The 21,154-nt window shown below is 49.6% G+C and overlaps 1 protein-coding gene across 1 annotated transcript in view; it reads right to left on the reverse strand.

Moving 5' to 3' along the window:
• Window positions 1–21,154, reverse strand: part of PLD1 (phospholipase D1) — an 83,059-nt gene that overhangs the window by 54,511 nt on the left and 7,394 nt on the right. Inside the window, exon 3 of the mRNA XM_014938832.1 lies at window positions 14,352–14,564. The gene's annotated coding sequence lies outside the window, so the exon portion shown is untranslated. The remainder of the gene's footprint in view (window positions 1–14,351; window positions 14,565–21,154) is intronic.

Genomic DNA, 21,154 nt, shown 5'->3' on the forward strand with positions numbered 1-21,154 from the left:
GCCCCTAAACTCAGAGGCACTGAGGATAACATCCTTGAAAGGCAGGACAGGGGATGACCAGAGCCTCCAGAACTTGGTTATTGACCACAAGATACAAGAATCATAGAATGGTTTGGGTTGGAAGGGACCTTAAAGCCATCTAGTTCCAACCCCCTTGCCATGGGGCAGGGACACCTCCCACCAGACCAGGTTGCTCCAAGCCCCATCCAGCCTGGCCTTGAACACCTCCAGGGATGGGGCAGCCACAGCTTCTCTGGGCAACCTGTTCCAGTGTCTCACACCTTCAGAACAAAGAATTTTTCCTAATATCTAACTTAAATCTCCCCTCTTCCAGTTCAAAACCATTACCTCTTGTCCTATTGCAACAGGTCCTGCTAAAATGTCTGTCCCCATCTTTCCCATAGCCCCTTTTTAAGTACTAAAAGGCCACTATGAGGTCTTCCTGGAACATTCTCTTCTCCAGACTGAAGAACCCTAACTCTCTTAGCCTGTCCTTATAGCGGAGGTGCTCCAGCATCTTTGCGGCCTCCTCTAGACCTGTTCCAACAGGTCGATGTCCTTCTTGTGCCGAGTGCCCCAGAGCTAGGTGCTCCAGCATCTTTGCAGCCTCCTCTGGACCTGTTCCAACAGGTCCATGTCCTTCTTGTGCCGAGTGCCCCAGAGCTGGAGGCAGCAGTACAGGAGGGTCCCACCAGAGCAGAGGGTCAGAAACCCCTCCCTCACCCTGCTGGCCACACTGCTTGCCCACCAGAGCAGAGGATCAGAACCCCCTCCCTCACCCTGCTTTTGATGCAGCCCAGGATGTGGTTGGGTTTCCAGGCTGCAAGCACACGTTGCCAGCTCATGTTAAGCTTCTCATCAACCAACACCTCCAAGTCCTTCTCCTCAGGGCGGCTCTCAATTCATTCTCTGTCCAGCCTCTATTTGTGCTTGAGCTAGCCCCAACCCACGTGCAGGACCTTGCACTTGGCCTTGCTGAACTTCATGAGGTTCATACAGGCCCACCTCTCAAGCTTGCCAAGGTCCTTCTGGATGGTGAAGGGAAGTGGTTGACACCACCTTGGACACCAGCACCACCCCAGCATCCCCAAACCCATACCAGAGGATGGCACAGGGAGTCCTGAGCTCTCAGACTCAAACAACTCAAACTGAGAATCTTGCCAAGGCAACAATGTAATGCAAAACACTCTTGGAGTGATGATCTCCACAACAATCAGGGGTGACAAGGGCCACCACGCCGCCCACGGGATGGCAAGCATTGCTGCCGCTCTTATATATAGCTGGAGACGTCATGTAAATACGGGGCATATTTTCATGATCTAAACGTATAGATGTCTAAGCAGCTGATGTCCTATACATCACTCAACGCTATTCTGGTATCTCCCGGCACCACGGCTGCTCCAGCCACCGCCACCTGCCAAGCGGCATTTCCGCAGGGAATTTTGGCAGCTGGGGAGCCAAGCAGACCCGCTAGATGGTCAGCCCAGCACCTCCATCCCACGGCGGGGCTGGGTGGCAGCTGATAAACACAAACACTTACAGATCTTCACAGCACTCTGGCCAGAAAAAGCTAAACCCGGGGAAAGGACCGCAGCCTGGGCTTGGGGATTTGGGACGAGGGATTTGGGTGACCACAAGAGGACTTCCCAGCCATCACTCCCGGTGGTGGCCGCTCTCTATCTATGTACACATCAGGACATCCCCATCCTCACTCCAGCTGCACTTTCCATGCAGCAGGAACATGATTTTTCTTTTCTCCTCCCGCCGTTAAAAACCCACACGCAAAAAGCCCACGAAAGTGCTAACGTTTTGTGGACCCTTTACCTGACTTTCTCAAAGAAACGAGGAATTTCTGTGGGTATCACAGCAACAAGGAGAAGCAGATTGAGACCGCATATTTTTTTTACTAAGAGCTTATTGCTTTACTAAAATGCTGTTTCTTTTGCCTTAATATTTTTTGTTTGGTTAGTTTTTTGTTGTTTTTTTTTTAAATGGAATTCATCAGATAGTTTTCATTGGGTAGAAGAAAAAAAAAATCCCAGTTGGCATGAGCAGAAGACCATGATGGAGTAGGAAGGTAGCACCCCAGCTCCCATCTGAGCTAAGGCCAAGCCCAGCTCCCTCCCTGGCCTTGGTGGGGGGTTCAAGGTACAGCCTCATCTCCCACGGTGGCTTCCCAGGGGCACTGCCACCTTCAAGGACAACCACTGCAGGGTGGCCACCACCTAGGTTTTGTTGCTGCTTTTGTCCCTCTTACAGAAAGCTCCCCAAGCACAGGGTATGTGGCTGGGACCCACATGCCATACTGATGGCTGCTGTGTGTCCCCCCCCACACCTGGTCAGCCCCCACGTCCATGCAGAAGATCGCACGGTGCCGTCCCATGCTGTGTGTGGCTTCCTGGTGGTGTGACTGAACCCTGTCACCGCAGAGGCTGAACATTAACCTCTGCAAAGCTGTTTGCTTACTGCACACCCAGCGTCAGGGCCGTACTTTGGTGAACCCAAAGCACAGGAGGAATGTCAAGTTCATGGGAGCGGAAAGAGCTGCGGCACCTTGGGGACACCTCCAGCTGTCCCACCAAGGGTATGTCCCAGCTCTTCTGCCAGAACCCCGCTGCCTCCCCATCCCAAATGGGACCTGGTACCACCCCGAGAGCACTGTCACCTTCTGTCTCTGCCCAGGACACTGGTGCAAAGCCCCATGACATGGTACAGCCACTTGCATCGCCCCGAAGTTCTCCCATACCCCTCCCTGCAAACCTGGATTTAGAACCTTTCCAAACTGAAGCTCCCTAATTTTTTTTCACTTTAAGCAATGCTTTTAAAGATGTTCCACCCATTCTCCACAAGAATTTGGCATCTCCAGCTTCTACTAACTTCCATTCTTTAGTCTATCCAAAAGCTACAGAGCTCAATGGTCTCAGCTCCCATCCTTGAGCCTGGACGCCCACCACCACATGCCCATCGTACAATAAGGCATCGTGACCAAAGAGCCAGCAACAACACGTGTCAGAGAAGATGCCAGGTGGGTACGTGCCTGCTACTGTCCTACATTTCCAAAAACACCTGCTTATCCTCAGCCACAGCCAGCAGCAAGCACCGACACAGGCTAACATCAGCCCTCCACCTTCACACCCAGAAATCTCCTACCAGGTCATGAACAGGATCTAGGAACTTCGGATCATAAGAAGACCTCCTAAGAAATGCATTTTCCTTCTCCCCGGCCAGCTAAAACAAATATTTGAGAACTTCTAGTTTACAAGAAGAAAACAGTCGGCTTGGGGAGGTCCCAGAGGTAATTGTAAGAGAAGCTGTGAGATGAGCTCAGAGGGCAAAGGTGACATCGTCCCCAAGACTTTAGGGATGATTTCAGGTAGCTTTGTGAACCAGCCTCTCCCAAGGAGACTTTCCTTGGGATCTCCATATGACCTTCCATGACAGCACTCAGGAGACAGGGTAATCAAGTTACTGAAAGGTTAATTTTTCTATACCTTTAAGTGTTTGATTCATTGTCAGAATTAAGGATGAGCAAATAATTACAGAAATCCGTTTCTGATTTAATGAGTAACTCTGGAACAAGGGCTGAGGTCTCAGATTGGTACCTGCTGAACTATGATCAAACCCAGGCAAATCCAACGGAAAATTGCTCATTAAAAAGAAGTAACTTGCAGCAACAGAATAGCTCCTCTTTGTCTCTTGCTTAAATACAACTAAACACCTGCAACTTTATGCAAAATAGCTCATTTACACACATTGACAACACTGACAGCTTCCTTAGAACAAAACAGATGCCTCGGATATGATTTTTTTTCCCTTCCTTTCCACAGGGGGAAAAAAAAAAATAAAATTCCTCCTTCAAGCCAGTAGAGAAGCACATTGATGGCAGCCAGGGAAAGACAGTGCTCGTGTCTGAACTGAAATCAAGCCTCAGGTGCCTCCTCGTTCCTCTCCCATACCCAGACCTCCAGCACCTCATGAGCAACGTGGCTGTCTGGACAAGCCAGAGATGCCCCTCAACTCTTTCTCGTTCTGTAAAAACTCCTGTACTGTATTTTTCCACACATTCCTAGAGGAAATTGGAGCATTGAGGTGATGACTTACAAGCTTAACCCTCTAAACCTCAGCAGAAGATGGGCAGCTGCACACCACGAGCCAAAAAATTCAATATTATTTTTCTCCTCAGCTGCCGTGACCTTCGGGAGCAGCGCCGCTCTGAAAGGTGTCTGCAGACAGTTTTCTACATCTACCAAAAAAAAAGCTGTCTGGCAGAAAGAAAAGTGAGGGCTCTGGAGAAGAAAAAACAACCCTGAACGGGCTCAGACAGCAGTTCCCATCCACCAGTTCTTTCTCCCAGTGAACAAAATGGCTCGTTCACCGTAATTGCTGCCAAAACTCAGCAGGATCAGGTCTAACCGCAGAAATTTTCAAACCCACCGTGAGTCATCTACTATTCTTTCTTGGTAAGACTTAACAGTGGGTGGGACCCTTGCAAAAACAAAAAAAAAAGAAAAAAAAAAAAGAGACAAGCCCCAGACTAAAACAATTACTTTCCGAATTAAAATGCAATATTCTTCTCTTAGACTTTCCTTCAATAATTTCATCATACAAAGACTCATGCAGTAGTCACTGCTTTAATTGAATTTGCAGGAAACCTCTGTCATGGAAAAATACGCTTCAGAATATCTCATGGGGACTACATAAATAGATGTTTAGAACAAGAGACCAAAGCATTTCTTTATGGAAAGACTACATGATGCTCTCTCTGGTCTCCAAGTGGTTTCAGCAGACCTTTAGCCATGACAAAGAGGGGACAGCTGAGCTTCCTGGGGTACCCCAGCACCCATGGGTGCTTCTCACCGCACCCAAGAAAGCGCCAAACAGGGCAGGTTTGTGTTCTTCATGTGGAAAAGCCAACTGCATCACATAACTGCATCTAACTTGAATAAAAAAGAGAAAGACACAGGGACAAAACATCCACTTTTTTGCCTCTTGTGCATCACGTTCAGTTTGTTGAGAGAGAGAGAAAACTTTGATTTTTTTTTTAGAATTAAAAAAGTTGAGGTTGCCTTCAGAGGGGCACAGTTATGAGGCACTGCCAGGGCCACAACACCCCAGGACACTGAAAGCATGGGAAATGTGCCACTAATTATTCCTGCTGGTTGCCTTCTACCCCAGGGATCCCCAGAGGCTGCCCACAGGAGTCAGCCCAGCTGATGGCCAGGGAAACCTGTGCTACGAGGTGCACCTGATGGGTTGGGAAACGAAGACCCAGAGTGGGGAAAGAACAAGAAATCAGGGTTTCTGATTAAAAAAAAAAAATATATATATATATCCTCCCCAAAATCCAGCTGGTAAAATGGGTGAAGTTTCTGAGAAGCGGCTCAGTGATGCATCAGTGCTGGTGGCACGGAGGAGCCCTGGGGGACACCACTGGTGGGAGCCTGATGGGAGGAGAGCCCAGAAACAAGTTCCCCACACGGGGAGACAACCAGAAACACCAACTGGCTGTGAATCACCCGCTGGGACAGAGGCCGTCAGAGCCCTGCTCTGTGGGACATTGTCTGCCTGTCACTGCCTTTTGTCTCTGGGTGCTGGGATGCTCATCCCGGAGAAGAGCGGTCCCTCTGTGTCCAGACCACCTTCCCTGGCAAACAGCCCCCAGAGCTGGGGAGCAGCACTGGGATCCCCCCTGATGGCCCTGGGGGAGCCCAGGAGAGCACCAGGCATTTATCAGCAGGTTTAGCTCATTTGACAAAAAAAGCCCCTATGTGATGGATGCAGACGTTGAGGGCTCCTTGCACTGGCTGAAATCGAAATTTAAAACAGGAATCAGGCCCACTCAGCTTGACCTCAAGGAAATTACAGTTTAGTTTTTCTTCCACCACCGGAGGTGTAAAACAGATAAATAACTCCCAGCGCCATGAAAATTCTGAATATTTGCTGCTGCCGCTGTAGCCTAAACAGGACTCCACACCTAGGGGGAAAAAAAACCCAAACCAACCTCTTTCTTTTGAGTGAATCTGCAAATAAGGATGAGGTTTTCCATCCTCTCCAGCTCTCGGCTCTGCTCCCCCTCTCTGAGGCTTCCCTTACCCCGTCCCAGCTGGCCCAAGGCGGGCAATGGAGGGATGCTCTTCCTCTTCTGCAAATGAACAAACCCCATCACCTTTTTATTACAGCCCTTAACCCCTGGTTAGTCTGTTCCTCAGGGCAAATGACCCTTTCTTATTCTATCTATGCCTATGGTAAAAAGGAATGGAGGAGGAAGAGGCAACACTATCACCTTGAGATAACAAATTATTACGCAACATTATTACACCGAGATAACAAATGCAAACTGGCTGCTTTGCTGTTAAATCCTGCTAGAGGTGAAGCACAACTCTATCTGCTGGAGCTCAACACGGTCAATGCCGTGTCTCCAGAGCGCAAAGGGGATGTTTTAAGCAGAAAATGGTCAAAGAAAAGCCATCGACCCAAGAGCACAGAGGTGTCAACACTGTGCTGTGGCCACCACCACGAGGGGACACGTGCCAAGGAGATGCTGCCGGGTTTCATTCCCACCCAGCCCCACTCACGGGCTCATTTTTTTTGGCAACAGAGCGAGCCTGTTAGCCCGATAAGATCGCTATCTCGGGGTGATTATCTCAATATTAAAATCCTGCATCTCTTTCTTTGGCAATAAAACCTGACCACATGCTGTGTTGTCACCCTGCCCACCGTGCTGGCACGTCCACGCTCGCCACCGGAGCAGCACCAGGGCCTTCTGATAGTTGCTCCATCCCTTTCCCTGACCCCCTTTTTAGCAAGTTTTCCCCTCAAACACCATTTCTTTAGATTCATGCGAGCCAGAGCTGGTTTTAAATTACAAGATTTTATTCTCAGAGGCAAAACTTGCCTCCCTGCCGGGGTGCAGGGCATCTTCTCCTCCCCTGGCGAGGATGAAGCACGTGTTGGGGGGGGATGCCTGGCACCATCGCAGCTCCTTTTGGGGTCCCAGTTTGGGGACCCCAAAGTGCTTGGGGCAGCAGCAACAGCACGCAATGCTGACCCCAGCCATTAGAGACCTCCCACTATTATTGCATAGAAGCAGAGAATCCCAAAGCACTCGGGGCAGCAGCAAGCAATGCTGACCCCAGCCATTAGAGACCTCCTGAAGGATCCCCCTGAGGATGAAGAACATGTTGGGGGGGATGCCTGGCACCATCGCAGCTCCTTTTGGGGTCCCAGTTTGGGGATCCCAAAGCACTCGGGGCAGCAGCAAGCAATGCTGACCCCAGCCATTAGAGACCTCCCACTATTATTGCATAGAAGCAGAGAAAACTGAATCCTGAAGACACAAATACATAGATATATATATGTATATATAAAATTCATCATCTGCAAGCCCACGTTTCCCTCCCATTTGCTCCGCCCAGGCAGAGAAGCCAGGGTAAGGGTACATGCCCCCTGCCCCAAGGGCCACGGCTGCCTCCTGCCACCTTTTGCCAAGCATGTGGGGAAGCAGCACAGCGAATATTTTGGAAAGCAAAGCTGACGAGCACAGCTTTTCCCCCCCCCATCACCAAATCCCTCCACCACCCTTTGCTTTCCAGCGTGTCTGCACACATGGAGCTGGAATGTGCTTCTGGCAGATGCTCACGTGTCCGTGGAAGCGAGTGGCAGGGCAGGGGCACCTGGCTAAATACGTTTAGAAATTATTACATCTATATAAAATAATTTAAATTACTATTATAAGATATATGTATCATCACGCCGTAGCTCAGCAGGGCTGAGGTCTGGCCCCACAGAGCCCCACTGCAAAGAAGCCAGGCTGAGTGCCAGCTGCTCACACATCACTCATCTCAGAGTGCAGAAAAAGCATGGCAAGCAGCACCTGAATAAAGACGGAGAAAAACCCTCATTTTGGTAAAAAAATTAAGATCGGCCAGGGTTTTGTGAAGGGACAGAACGTTTAGAAATTATTACATCTATATAAAATAATTTAAATTACTATTATAAGATATATGTATCATCACGCCGTAGCTCAGCAGGGCTGAGGTCTGGCCCCACAGAGCCCCACTGCAAAGAAGCCAGGCTGAGTGCCAGCTGCTCACACATCACTCATCTCAGAGTGCAGAAAAAGCATGGCAAGCAGCACCTGAATAAAGACGGAGAAAAACCCTCATTTTGGTAAAAAAATTAAGATCGGCCAGGGTTTTGTGAAGGGACAGAAGAAAGAACCCAACCCCAGCTTCCCGTCAGACTCATGGCCATGACCAAATCTCTCCCAGTCCCTGCAGGAGAGTTTCCACATTACAGGGCATGTGAGAGCAAGTTAAAAAACACATCAGCAATTGTCAGGCAGACAATAGGAGGAAAAGGCATGAAACCTTCGCTCTCGCCCACCTTCTTCCTCAGCCAAGACCAGGTGCTCACTGGCATTAGACTTTCCAGCAACCAAACACCCAGAAAAAAAAATAATCAAACTACTTCCTCAGCTCTGTTATACACAGATTTAGGGCCACTGTACGATGCTTGTTCCCACTCACGCTTTTTTTTTTTTAATTATTTTTTAAATTACTTGCTACAAAATAGCTGTTTCAATGTGAAATTAAGGATCTACCTGTTTGCAACAAAGGCAACAGGAGAATGGAGCCTCTTAGAGCACGGTGGCTTCCTGCAGTTCTCTGGGGCTTCAGTTATTTCAGAGACTGAGCTTCTCCTTCGGTATTTTCATTAGGTAGAGACAGAGAAAATAAACCTAGAAGGCTGTTTGAACATTACTAACTGATATCTTCTTTCTGATTTTGTTTCAAGGGAATCAAATTTGCGGCAACACTGGCAGTTAAGTGCATTCCCCTGACACTTTTTCCCCCTCTGAAGATTTGCTAATGTGCTTTAAATCAATAAATTCCCCTGACATTTTTTTCCCCCCCTGAAGATTTGCTAATGTGCTTTAAATCAATTACCAGAGAAAGAATAAGTTGTAAAAACCCAAGTTCAGCTCACTACTAAACAGACAGGGGAGACACGACCGCACGTCTTTTGCGTGGTTTCGTCCAGGAAGAGATTTCACAAATCTCTGCTGGGGAGCAGACTCGCTGTCAACACGGGATCGCTCCTTTACACAGGACACACCTGCAGTTTAAAGAGCGCCTCATAAATCACAGGGGACAACAATGTCAAGCTGACACAAGCCTTTACACTTTGCTACTTGTAAGAAAAGTGGTAAAAAATTTCCAGGCAAGGCACGGGATTTCAGCCGCTTCATGAAAGAATGATTTCACCAGCAGGGATTACATACCCGGCCCTTACAATTTTAATTATATATATGTAAAACATTATCTTCAGCGTTTTAAAGGAGCTGATCCCAGCAAACTCTTCCTCAGCTGTGAGAGCTCGAGAGACACCTGCCAGCAACAGCATCATTTGTGGCAGGAGTTCAAGCCTCTCAAAATAAAAAGAGTGCCGCAGCCCCCAGGAGAAGCCACTTCATTAAGTCTTTTCCAGTAAGACCAGAGCCTCAACACTAATTTTCAATAATCCTGAAAAGGAGGATGTTGTGCATCTGGACAAAATCAAGTGTGCAAATGGGTATTTAAGTGAGGCCTTTTGGTCTTCTCTAAGTAAGAGGGTTAAATCTTGGCAAAAAAAAAATACAATTAAACAGATGTACGGCTCAATAAACTTTCATTTGATCAGCTCAACCACAGCCTACAGGATTCTCCCTAAGTGTTAACAGGTCCTTTTAGAGGAATCTGGGTTTTTCCCCAGCCTGTTCTGATAAACCTTGACCTTCTCCCCCAGACAATTTTACTAAGCCTGGGGCTCAGTCAGAAAAAACTGATTTTACAGGTTTGGTGGTATCTCACAGCAAAAGGGCAGGAGGAAGGGCCCCTTTCAGCCACAGGCAAGGTTAGTGCAGGGCAGCTGCACAAGGAGTGAGGGGGCTGGTGGCCACCATCCCACACGGGTGGCTCAGCACCCATCCCCTGAGCAGGGACCAGCCACCCCAGCATCCTCGGGCAGTGCTGAGCATCCCACGGTGACACCCCAAAGGAAGGGCTTCTCTGGATATTCATGGTCAATACAGCGCAGAGCGATGACCAGCTGAAAAGGAAGGGAGCCCAGGGCTCAAGGGCTTAAACTGGGAGCTTCCCAACTCCTGGGCAGGATTTTGGCTGTGAGACCCAAGCCAGAGGGCTAAAGCTCCTCGGAAAATCGTGAGAAGAGGGGGTCAGAAATCAAGTTCTCCATGAGGTTACCTGCGAGCTTCCAGCATGAGCTCACACTATCAAGTGCCAGAGACAGCCCGGGAAGGAAAACACGAATTCCTGAGCAATTAAAGACACTTAAAACTGAGTTCCCACCCCCCTCCCCGAAGCTGCAAACAGGGGCAGCACCGAAACACAAGGCTGTAGGCAAACAGAGAGCGTTTGTCCCAGCAGCCAGGGACACACCAGCCTCCCCGCGACATCCCATCCCATTACTCACCATCTTCCATGTCAAACCATCCAAGCTGCACCCACCCAATTCAACCACTGGCGTGTGTTTGTCCCAGCTTCCCTGCGACATCCCATCCCATTACTCACCATCTTCCATGTCAAACCATCCAAGCTGCACCCACCCAATTCAACCACTGGCGTCTGCACCACCCCCCCCCCCAAAAAAAACCAGCCACGTCAACTCCACTGACTTCACAGGCACCCTGCAGATTTACTTCAAGGAGGGATTTAGGAGCCCACGTAGACCTGGGACACGTAATACTTATTGTCCTGCTGTGTACAGAGAGCCCGTGACAAAACGCTCCCAAAGTCAACGGAGCTGCACCAGCTTGAATCCTTGCCCAGGCCAGGCTGAAGGCAGGGTTTTTTTGGGGAGGGGGAGGTTGAGGATTTCTAAAGAGCAGCCTCCTGTATCCCGCGCAAAGAGCATCGTGCCAAGGAAAGAAAAACCAGCAACAGGCTGGAAAGGCTTTCATTGCAAGACAGGGAGCTGGCAGCTCAGCAGAACAGAATGGTTTGTGTCACCCGCTGCCAGCCCCTTGGGAAACTCAGCTTTTTTCCCCCTCCACATCCCCAAAAGGTGGCCGCTAAAAGGGACAGGGCAGAGCCACAGTTCCACCAGCTTTCGGAGAGACACCAAGCAGACCCATTTCTGCAACGCTGAAGTTCACAGAAAGCTCCCCAATTCCCCAATTCCCCCGGCTCCAGCCCAGGATGGGGCACATCAGCCCCGCCGGACCCAAACCTCCCCGTTCTCCAAGCGTGAAAAACGAGTCAATCATCCCAAGTATGTCCCGCGGGGCTGAGAAACACCTCCCCTTGGCAAAGTTTGCCGCCCAGCCTCAGCGAAGAACCCAAGCAGAGGATTTAACTTGAAAATAAGCGCTTTGTATTTTAAATACCGACTCTTTTTCCCTCCCTAAACCCTCCCCCCCACCTCCAAACCCGACCCGGGGCAGCGCGGGGAGCGCCCCAACCTCCCCCCAAGACCCCACTCCCGCAAATCACCCGGGAAATGGGGATTTTTCCTTTACCAACCTCCTGCCCCGGTGGAAGCGGGTGCCCCATGGTGCTCTTAACAACCCAGCCAAGGCGGTTTGATTTTTTCCTTCCCCGGAAGGTGAGCGGCGATCCCGCAAATCAATCCCGCACCGCCGAGGAGCCGCCCCGCAGCCCGGCCCCGCTTCCAGCATCCAGGGCTTCGCTCTGTCCGTCCCCCCACTTCACTTCCCCGCCCCGTCAAACCAGAAAGAAAAAAAAAAGAAAAACCCAGGCAAAACGAAGCCCAAGCCAGCCCACAGGGCGCTCCAGCCTATGAGCACTTGCTAATTAAGGAGAAACCACTCCCCGCCAGTTAAGGAGAGGAAGGGTGGAGGGAGAGGGCAGGGTGCTTGGATGGTGGGCGCTTCTTATTAGAGAAGGGAGAAAAAAAACCCAAAAAACCCCAAAAAGCTGAGAAACGATCCATTAACGCTGAGGAGAAAGTCAGCTTTTTTTTTTCTTCTTCTTATTATTATTATTTCAACTTCCCAGCTCTGCCAGTGCATGGACTCCAAGGGGCTTACTCTGCTCTCACGCAAAGGCAGCTTTCCCTGGGAGCCCAATTTTTGTACTTTTTGTTCCCTTTTTGTCCCCTTTTTGTCCTTTACTCACACCATCCCAATTACTTTCAGCAGGGAGAAGCCAGTTTTCCCCCACTGCTGCCAAGAAATTCCTTCTGGGGGACACGACAAGCAGGGAAAAAAAAAAATCAGTGCAAATTAACAATGAATTAAGGCCACACACAACGTTATTTTTAGCGTAAGACAACCTAATAATTATAGGCACGTACTGTTTGTGTCTGAGCGGTACTTGTCTGCATTTTTCATGTTATTTCCCATACGGCCTTTTTTAATATGCAAAGAAGCAGATTTTTTAGCGAGAGGGGGAGAAAAAAAAAAAAAAACATGCTTCTGGAAGTGTTGGGCTGACAAGTGGAGAAGCAAAAATCCTCCATAAGTTAAATGGCTGTAACACACCCTTGTGTCCTGGTGTGCTGGTAAAATGCCTGGAACCTGCCTGCAGTCCTACAGCTTCCACCGCCGCGGCCGTACAGGGGACATCTTGGTGACTTTTGCCAGGGAATTCAGTGTTCAGTCTCTACAGCGAGATTTCAATCTGGTTGTTAGATTTTTTTGTCCTTTATTTTTATTTTTATTTCTTTATATAGTGAGGAACTGAACAGGTAGCAACCTGCTCTAGCAGAGGTGTCCCTGCCCATGGCATCTAGTTCCATCTAGGTTGGAACTAGATGATCTTTAAGGTCCCTTCCAACTCTAACCATTCTATGATTCTATGAAATGTGGTCCTTAAGTCTACAAGAGATAAATAACCCAGCTTTGGTCACTGCTAATGCAGAGATGGGCTCTATCCCTGCTCTGGCAGTGCAATATTGAAGCATCTCCACGTTCTCCACCAGAAGGGTACCTGCTTTGCCCATCCATGGGCCCACCTGCAGGACATCGCCGTAGCTCCTTCATGCTGGGTTTGCCATGACCAGTGGCTTAAAGCAGCATGAGTGATTGTGCTCCGTGTTTAAAATCAAGCTTGGAAATCTAAGGTGGGTTCCCAACAGCGTTGCAACACGGCTTCCTTCTACTCATGGCGTTGACCTCCAAAGAGTGCCAGGCTCAGCACCGGTGGGGAGCTGTGAGTCAGGCTGGCTCACCGGTGCTGTCTCTACCGAGCGAGGGAAAAGACACAGCACAGGCATTTCTAACCCTCCGTGTCACCAGAGGAAAGTGTGGTGGAGCTCTGCCACCAAGAACAGGGGCAACGGGAAGTATGGAAAGTCACCCTGTATCACCGGCATCGCCTTTCCACCCCAAAGAGCCCACAAAGCCACGCTCCAGAGGGACACGTTACCCCACGCTGCAGAGAGGCTTCATGCTGACGCCAGCACATGGGGTGGGAGTTGGTGGACAGGAGGCACGTGGGGCATCCTTCAGGGCACCCATCTGTTGGGGCTGTTCAGCCCGGAGAAGAGAAGGCTCCGGGGAGAACTTATAGCCCCCTTCCAGTCCCTAAAGGGGCTACAGGAGAGAACTCCAGGAGGGACTATCAGGGAGTGGAGTGACAGGATGAGAGGTAGTGGTTTTAAACTGAAAGAGGGGAGATTTAGATTAGATATTGGGAAGAAATTCTTTCCTGTGAGGGTGGTGAGACACTGCAACAGAATTCCCAGAGAAGCTGTGGCTGCCCCATCCCTGGAGGGGTTCAAGACCAGGCTGGATGGGGTCTTGAGCAACCTGGTCTGGTGGGAGGTGTCCCTGCCCAGGGCAGGGAGGTTGGAACTAGATGGTCTTTGAGGTCCCTTCCAACCTGAACCATTCTATGATCTCTGCCATCCTTCCAGCCCCACCACTGCTAAGGCCACAGCTTCCTCAGGCAGGAGGCCAGCAGAGGACCTCCACCATCTCAGACACAGAGTAGAACTTCTCTCTCCACAGACAGACCCCCTGCCTCGTGCTCATTTCAGCCCTCACGGGCGATGCAACCGCCTGGCTGAATTCTGGCAAATCTTTACAAATCCATAAACCTTATCTTAGTTAATGCATATTTAATTTCTCTGTTGCTAGGTTTATTTTGGAAATGGCTGTGAGCAGGGCCAGACCACCAGCAGAAGAGAGCAGACACTCAATGAGCATTTTGGCCTCTGTGTCGCACAGTTCCCTTCTCCCAAACCCCACAAGAGAGCAGGTTCTCCACCCACAGTTATCTCTTCCAGGAGAAATACCATTGTGCCTGTGTCCATTAGTGATTTGCTGCACTTCCCATAACCTTCCCCTGTCCCAGAGGCGATTCAAGAAGTGGATACTTGGCACATACCTTCAAAAAATATCTCCAGCTCTGAAGAAACACAGTAGTGTCTGTCGAGGTTTCTTTGCTTCTCTGTTCCCACCTGCTTTTTGACCTTTAGGAGCTTCCAAGGACACTTATGCTGTCACAGGGGTTGTGGAGTTTTCTTATTTAACACGAGATGCTGGTGCAGAGAGCGTACTTTGTGGCAGCCACACAGGGATCCATCGATGCCTCTGCCATCTGTAAAACCAAGGTGTGAATCACAGAAGAGTTGGTTGGAAGGGACCTTTAAAAGTCATCCAGTCCAACCTCCCCAGCAATGAGCAGGGACATCTTCAACTACATCAGGTTGGTCAGAGCCCCATCCAACCTGACCTGGAATGGTTCCAGGGATGAGGCATCTCCCACCTCTCTGAGCAACCTGGACCAGTGTCTCACCACCCTCACAGTGAAGAATTCCATCCTTATACCTAGTCTAAATCTTCCCTCTTTTAGTTTAAAGCCATTACCCCTTGTCCTGTCTCAACAGCCCCTGCTAAAAAGTCTGTCCCCATCTTCCCTGCAGGCCCCCTTTAAATACTGAAAGGCTGCAATAAGGTCTCCCCAGAGCCTTCTCTTCTCCAGGCTGAAGAACCTCAAGTAGGGGGCTTCCCAATCAGGAAAGGGATTCCCAATAAGGAATTTTTTTTTTTTTTTTTTTTTTTTAGTTGTACTTCATTCATGTTTTTTCTTTGAAATGGTTCATTGTCACATCTAATGAGCTGACTAAAATTGGGGATACATGAGGCATATAGAGGCAGCTGCAGGTGGGCTTCCTGAGGACTAAGAGCCTTTGCTGCTGCACACCAAACCCAATCCAACAGCTGAAAGATAACCCAGGAAAAAATAAAAAGGCTCTTTTAAAAAAAAAAAAAATAAGGACATTATCCTCAATCTTGGTCACCTCTTGGCATCACGAACACAAACAGGGGGAGAGGGGTGAAGCAGAGGGACAGCGGCTGCTGGGCACGATACAAATGCCAAACTATGGCCTCAGAAAACAAGCACGCGACAGCACAAAGAAGCCATCAACTTCTCCAAACATCTCAAATCATGTTCTTCCATCCAGAAGAGCACTCCCCCCTTTCACCCTACGGCAAAAGGCAGTTTTGCCCAAGGGCTGGAGCTCAGGAGAGCCCACAGTGGTGCCAGTGGAGCCGTGGCCAGGAGCCGTCTGATGTACTGAACACAGACATCATCTAAATACAGGGGGTTTCTTATAGAGTTTTTCTCACCAGGTTGCTTTGCTGTTGTTAAACGAGCATGGCCACACAGGCTATTCCCCAGCCTGGTGCCTCTATAGAATCATGGAATCATAGAATGGTTTGGGTTGGAAGGGACCTTAAAGATCATCCAGTTCCCACCCCCTGCCCTGGGCAGGGACACCTCCCACCAGACCAGGTTGCTCCAAGCCCCATCCAACCTGGCCTTGAACCCCTCCAGGGATGGGGCTATCCCCTGTGGGGGTGTCACCTAATGAGTGTCACCTCATTAGGAACTGGAAACGTGTTCTGCTGCGGCCGTTCTGGAGCAGTGCAACAAGAGAGAGCCTGAAGGTGCTCCCACGAGGTGCACAGAGGGATAGGGCAGAACGACTGCCGAGACCACCCTGACACCCACACGGTGGGTGGATGGAGCCCCACGGACATGTGCATCAGTCACCCCAAGAGAACCCCATGGGGTTCACAGCAGGGCAGCCACTGCTGATGGAGCAGCCCAGAGACCGCTTAACATGGGCCAACTGGCATTAAGCCACATAATTGCACAAAAAAAAAAAAAGATTTTTCTTGTTTTGACCCATAAGACCAGTCTTCCAAAAGGAAAAAGGGAGGGGAGGAGAGTTTGCGGAAATCACATACTTAACGTGGGCCAACTGGCATTAAGCCACTTAATTGCACAAAAAAAAGATTTTTCTTTTGTCCCATAAGACCAGTCTTCCAAAAGGAAAAGGGGAGGGGAGGAGAGTTTGCGGAAATCACATCAAGTGCTTATTATATTTTTTCCTTCCCCTTTCAAGGACCGCAATTGTCCTCTTGACTTTGGAGGAAGAGGCCGGGGAGGAAGTTTTGAAGACAGGCACTTAAACATAACTGGCCTGACTCGGCCACGGTGCCTCCTGGGAGTTGTAGTCAGATCTTCTCCCACCCAAAGAGCTTTTTCTGGCGCAGCTCCACAGCACAGTAATGCTCCCCGTGACACAGCAGCAGCCCCATCCCAGTCCTCCCCACCTGCAGGGCCAGGAGAATGGCAGGACCCCTGGACTTCAGTTGCTACGAGACAACCCGGAGGCTGCTCAGGAGCCAAACCTTCCTGGATTTGCCCAGAATATTTCAGTTTTCTTTCACACTCTTCCCCCTCTCGCAGAATTCCCATGGAAACAAAAACAAAGCTCTCGCTGTTTGGGTTTTAGTTGGGTTTGGGTTTTTTTGGTTTTTTTTTCATCCTCTCGAGGAGGGGTGAATTAAATTGGTAAATGAAAAGCTAAAAAAAAAAATATTAAAATAATATATGAGTGGAATAAAACATGAGACACCACTTCTAGCTCGATGTTCCTCGCAGCGGCGCGTCTGCGATCTGTGTCACCTCTTAAGAGCCTCGGGGGACAGAAAGGGGCCTCAGAGCTAAAATAATACAGGGTTTCTTGTATTGAAGGCTCGTTTTTGAGCAGGAAAAAGCCCAGCCCCAACCCCTCCCAGCCCTTTGCTCCCTGGCACATCATCTCGCAGATACCTGGATGCCACCGTGTGGCTGCCACCCCACGCAGCCACCCCGGGGGAAAGGGGCTGTGGGGCAAGGCACAGCTTTAATGGAATGAAGAGGAGGGAGAAAATAAATAAATAAGAGTGGTTTTTTTGGCAGCAATTCACAAAACTTAAAGGAATGCCAAGCACGTCAGTATATGAAGCAGAGTATGTGGAGGAAGGAGAGAGTGCAGACCGTCTCCGTATGGAGTTAAGCTGAGACACGTACTGTCTTTCTATTTAAAGCCCCACAAGTAGCGTCAACACCAAGGTTTGAGCGAGCTCCACAAGTCCATCTGAGAACAATTTCCATGGTCCTCTCTGCCGCAGGACCTGGGCACCTGGCAGCTTCTAAAGCCATGCCATTCCCACACAGCGGGGTACGATCCACCTTGACCTGCCTGGAGAACTGAAGCCAACACCTGGAAAGGTATTTAATTAACCACAGAGACCAGTGTGACCTCCCTGGGCTCCAAAGCAGCTTTGGGATGGGGACACCGGCGCACAGGGTGCTCAGGGATGCTCCCCTTTTCCTCCTCCTGGGAACAGATGGTGGGTGCAACCCTGGCTGGGCTGAAGATGAGGGTTTTGCTACCAACACTGGGTACCCAAGGCATCCTGGCAGGGCCAAACCATCCTCCCTTCCCTACCAGCACCCTCAAGCTGTCCCCTGCCAGGAGGGAGCAAGAAGAAAGCAAGACACAACCCGGGGCTGGGGTTTGGGGTACACCTCGTTTTTCCCCTCAGCTGCCTCAACAGCTCTGTGTCTAATGTATTCCAAGATGCGCTTCATTAAATGGTGAATTACACGTTTTAATCATTTGTCCATAACAGGTTGTCAAGTCGCTAGGTTATTAATAGCAACAGGAAAGGAACTAGCTGAAATATTCTTCAAGTATGCAACGAGCACTTGAGTAAGGGTTAAGTAACGAGCGTTTCTTCAGCGAGGAGCCTAAGCAAGACACGCTCCACCCATTTTGTGAACAGACAAAAGCTTATATAAGCTGGATGTTACATAAAACCCTAAAATTGGGAGCCGGAGACCTCCCCCACCTTCGGATGGCAGCGCTCCCGCAGCCCACATTCACCTGAGCTGACACTGAGGGAGCTGCTGGCCAAGCCTGGAGCTGGTGGGAACCGGTGGGACAGATGGACACGTCCTGCCTGTGCCGAGGCTCTCGCTTGGGCGAGGAGTCCAATTCTCTGGAGATCTTCAAGACCTGCCTGGATGCAGTCCTGGGTAATGTGCTCTAGGTGTTCCTGCTTTGGCAGGGGAGTTGGACCAGATGATCTCCAGAGGTCCCTTCCAACTCTGACAATTCCGTGATTCCATGAGTCTGGATTTGCCCCCAGGCTGCTCCAGAGTCCATGGAGTCATGTGCCCTCAAGGAGCTTTATCATGGCAGGGATGATCAAAGAATATATTATCCATTCTTGTCTTATGGTGGGTGCCAGGTCTGGCTGAACACCGTCTGATCCCAGGCTGCCATCCCAAGGGAATTATATCTGAACCCCAGGAAAGAGTAGGTCAATGGGGCATGGCTATGGGGAAACTTCCGCGGGACTCTCCCTGCCTCCAGGGATCTGCAAGCAAGGGATTTCCAAGCCCAAAGTACTGTCTTTGCAATTTCACAGCGCCTGACAGCTATTTCTTTCAATAAATGGTCCGGTCAGGTTTTGAGTTCATGTGAACTTTGAACTTCTGCAATATTACACAACGAAAACCCGCCACAATCTACCATAATTTATCTGCGGAGAAAAGGGAATCTGCATCTTGCAAAATCAACTATTTTAGCTACAAAAAAAAAAAAAAAGACTGTCTTTGCAATTTCACAGCGCCTGACAGCTATTTCTTTCAATAAATGGTCTGGTCAGGTTTCGAGTTCATGTGAACTTTGAACTTCCGCAATATTACGCAACGAAAACCCGCCACAATTCACCATAATTTATCTGCGGACGGTCAGGTTTTGAGTTCATGTGAACTTTGAACTTCTGCAATATTACACAACGAAAACCCGCCACAATCTACCATAATTTATCTGCGGAGAAAAGGGAATCTGCATCTTGCAAAATCAACTATTTTAGCTACAAAAAAAAAAAAAAAGCGGGCTGGCAGGGCGTGCAATCTCTTCATCAGGTCTGGGATGCCTGAAAGCCCCTCAGGTCTCCAGACAAATCACCTGCCTCAGGAAAGAAATACTTTTTTTCTCCCTTGCATCCCACCTTAAAATGCACTATTCCACCCTGCAGACAACAGGCTCGGCCCCGTCAGTGGTTTCTTCCTAGACACGAGGTTAAAAAAAAAAAAAAAAGTCTCAAAGAAGAGGTTTTGCAATTCTCTTCATAGCCCAGACACCCCACCCTCCTCGCTGGAGAGTTGGGCAGAGAGAAACCTGATGTATTTCAATAAAGGCAAGTGTAGGGTGATGCACCTGGGGAGAAATAAGGAACCCGATGTATGTCAATAAAGGCAAGTGTAGGGTGATGCACCTGGGGAGAAATAACCCCCTGCACCAGGACGCGCTGGGGGCTTATGTGCTGGAGAGCACCTCTGAGGAGAAAGACTTGGGAGTCCTGGTGGACAACAGGATGCCCATGAGCCAGCAATGTGCCCTTGTGGCCAAGAAGGCCAGTGCCATCCTGGGGTGCATCAAAAAGAATGTGACCAACAGGTTAAAGGAGATCATCCTGCCCCTCTGCTCTGCCCTGGGGAGGCCCCAGCTGGAGCACTGGGACCAGTTCTGGGCTCCCCAGTTCAAGAAGGACAGGGAACTGCTGGAGAGGGGACAGCAGAGGGCTACAAAGATGATGAGGGGCCTGGAGCATCTCCCTTAGGAGGAGAGGCTGACGAACTTGGGTCTTGTTAGTCTGGGGAAGAGAAGGCTGAGGGGGGATCTGATCAACACCTATAAATACTTAAAGGGAGGGTGTCAAGTATGGGTCCAGTCTTTTTTCAGTGGTGGCCAGGGACAGGACAAGAGGAAATGGGCACAAACTTGAACATAGGAAGTTCCATCTAAACACGAGGAGGAACTTCTTTCCTGTGAGGGTGGCAGAGCCCTGGAACAGGCTGCCCAGGGAGGTGGTGGAGTCTCCTTCTCTGGAGACATTCCAAACCTGCCTGGACACGTTCCTGTGCAACCTGCTCTGGGTGGACCTGCTCTGGCAGGGGGGTTGGACTAGATGATCTCCAGAGGTCCCTTCCAACCCCGTGTGCTTCTGTGATTCTGTATTAGATGTGGTTTTGTGAGACATCAAGGTGGGGGGGGAAGCGGGGGGAGAAAGATCTTGTCAGCCAGGCAGGGCAGAAGGGATCGGGGAGTCACGCTCTGGACTACAAGGGGGCCATTCATTTGTTCCAGTAACCAGTTTGCTCCGCGGCACTTGCAGAAACATGCCAGGGCTGCTGGGGATTCTGCCCGCCCTGCCTTGGCCATTTTCCCCAACCTTTGCTCTGAATAACCAGGAGCTGCGCAGAGGGAATTTGGATGCAGCCCCCCAGCTCCTGGAGCATCCCCCCCAGCTGCGCCCCACCAGCCTCCCCAGGGTGTGTTTTAAAGGAGAGGCAGAGAGAAGGTGGGCAGGAGGAGGATGTGAAGAAATGAAATGCAAGCTTTCTGACCCACAAAAAAAAAAAAAAAAAAGACGAAAAAAATCAGAATAGCCTGGCTTTGTTTTCTATCGTGTTATTTATCTTGCTTCGGAATTAAATCCAGATGGCATAGATAAGACAGTGGTGACCCCTAGTGCCCTCTCCAGCTGCAGCTCCCACTGTTATTCCCTGCATTCATATTTGAACATATAAAAAAAAAACAAACAAGGGAGGAAGCAGCACCTTTCGGGTTTGTTCTTCATTCACAAAGCCTGGCTCTCTCTCCCCTTTCAGGAACAGAATCTAATTTTCTCTCCTACTCAAACTCTATCACTGTGAGGCATTCACTGCAGCAGCTCTTTGTTGTCGTTGTCTGGGAAGAAAATTAAGCAAATTTACTTGTGTAACAACTTATTATATTCCATCGACCCTATCATAGTACGTTTATGTTTATTATA

Source organism: Calidris pugnax, unplaced genomic scaffold, assembly GCF_001431845.1.
Source record: "Calidris pugnax isolate Ruff unplaced genomic scaffold, ASM143184v1 scaffold52, whole genome shotgun sequence".
NCBI classification, from domain to species: Eukaryota; Metazoa; Chordata; class Aves; order Charadriiformes; family Scolopacidae; genus Calidris; species Calidris pugnax.